This window comes from Phyllobates terribilis, unplaced genomic scaffold (assembly GCF_046119375.1).
Source record: "Phyllobates terribilis strain yellow unplaced genomic scaffold, ASM4611937v1 Scaffold_3680__1_contigs__length_72778, whole genome shotgun sequence".
Taxonomy (NCBI): Eukaryota; Metazoa; Chordata; class Amphibia; order Anura; family Dendrobatidae; genus Phyllobates; species Phyllobates terribilis.
Window position 1 is genome coordinate 45,001 of NW_027366433.1, and position 2,500 is coordinate 47,500.

Consider the following 2,500-nt stretch of genomic DNA (forward strand, 5'->3'; position numbering starts at 1 on the left):
GCGCGCACTGACACGCTCCCCTGTCTGGAAGTCTGACAAAAGTTGAAAAATTTTCTAAGTCCCCAAAAATTTTTTTTTTCAACTTTTTTTCAATTTTCCCCCTGTGGGATATATATTTTACCCACACTTTTGGAGCCCTCCTGGGATGCCCTCTAACATACTAGAACCTCATTTTGTGGAAGTTTTCACAAAATTGTGAAATTTTCAAAAAGTCAGAAATTTTGCCAAAAACGACTAAGTATCAAGGACTCATCGCGCGAATCGCTCTGGAACTGAAATCGGATGCGCGCACTGACACGCTCCCCTGTCTGGAAGTCTGACAAAAGTTGAAAAATTTTCTAAGTCCCCAAAAATTTTTTTTTTCAACTTTTTTTCAATTTTCCCCCTGTGGGATATATATTTTACCCACACTTTTGGAGCCCTCCTGGGATGCCCTCTAACATACTAGAACCTCATTTTGTGGAAGTTTTCACAAAATTGTGAAATTTTCAAAAAAGTCAGAAATTTTGCAAAAACGACTAAGTATCAAGGACTCATCGCGCGAATCGCTCTGGAACTGAAATCGGATGCGCGCACTGACATGCTCCCCTCTCTGGAAGTCTGACACATGTGTGAAAATTTTCTAAGTCCCCAAAAATTTTTTTTTTCAACTTTTTTTCAATTTTCCCCCTGTGGGATATATATTTTACCCACACTTTTGGAGCCCTCCTGGGATGCCCTCTAACATACTAGAACCTCATTTTGTGGAAGTTTTCACAAAATTGTGAAATTTTCAAAAAGTCAGAAATTTTGCCAAAAACGACTAAGTATCAAGGACTCATCGCGCGAATCGCTCTGGAACTGAAATCGGATGCGCGCACTGACACGCTCCCCTGTCTGGAAGTCTGACACATGTGTGAAAATTTTCTAAGTCCCCAAAAATTTTTTTTTTCAACTTTTTTTCAATTTTCCCCCTGTGGGATATATATTTTACCCACACTTTTGGAGCCCTCCTGGGATGCCCTCTAACATACTAGAACCTCATTTTGTGGAAGTTTTCACAAAATTGTGAAATTTTCAAAAAGTCAGAAATTTTGCCAAAAACGACTAAGTATCAAGGACTCATCGCGCGAATCGCTCTGGAACTGAAATCGGATGCGCGCACTGACACGCTCCCCTGTCTGGAAGTCTGACACATGTGTGAAAATTTTCTAAGTCCCCAAAAATTTTTTTTTTCAACTTTTTTTCAATTTTCCCCCTGTGGGATATATATTTTACCCACACTTTTGGAGCCCTCCTGGGATGCCCTCTAACATACTAGAACCTCATTTTGTGGAAGTTTTCACAAAATTGTGAAATTTTCCAAAAAGTCAGAAATTTTGCAAAAACGACTAAGTATCAAGGACTCATCGCGCGAATCGCTCTGGAACTGAAATCGGATGCGCGCACTGACACGCTCCCCTGTCTGGAAGTCTGACAAAAGTTGAAAAATTTTCTAAGTCCCCAAAAATTTTTTTTTTCAACTTTTTTTCAATTTTCCCCCTGTGGGATATATATTTTACCCACACTTTTGGAGCCCTCCTGGGATGCCCTCTAACATACTAGAACCTCATTTTGTGGAAGTTTTCACAAAATTGTGAAATTTTCCAAAAAGTCAGAAATTTTGCAAAAACGACTAAGTATCAAGGACTCATCGCGCGAATCGCTCTGGAACTGAAATCGGATGCGCGCACTGACATGCTCCCCTCTCTGGAAGTCTGACACATGTGTGAAAATTTTCTAAGTCCCCAAAAATTTTTTTTTTCAACTTTTTTTCAATTTTCCCCCTGTGGGATATATATTTTACCCACACTTTTGGAGCCCTCCTGGGATGCCCTCTAACATACTAGAACCTCATTTTGTGGAAGTTTTCACAAAATTGTGAAATTTTCAAAAAGTCAGAAATTTTGCCAAAAACGACTAAGTATCAAGGACTCATCGCGCGAATCGCTCTGGAACTGAAATCGGATGCGCGCACTGACACGCTCCCCTGTCTGGAAGTCTGACACATGTGTGAAAATTTTCTAAGTCCCCAAAAATTTTTTTTTTCAACTTTTTTTCAATTTTCCCCCTGTGGGATATATATTTTACCCACACTTTTGGAGCCCTCCTGGGATGCCCTCTAACATACTAGAACCTCATTTTGTGGAAGTTTTCACAAAATTGTGAAATTTTCAAAAAGTCAGAAATTTTGCCAAAAACGACTAAGTATCAAGGACTCATCGCGCGAATCGCTCTGGAACTGAAATCGGATGCGCGCACTGACACGCTCCCCTGTCTGGAAGTCTGACAAAAGTTGAAAAATTTTCTAAGTCCCCAAAAATTTTTTTTTTCAACTTTTTTTCAATTTTCCCCCTGTGGGATATATATTTTACCCACACTTTTGGAGCCCTCCTGGGATGCCCTCTAACATACTAGAACCTCATTTTGTGGAAGTTTTCACAAAATTGTGAAATTTTCAAAAAAGTCAGAAATTTTGCAA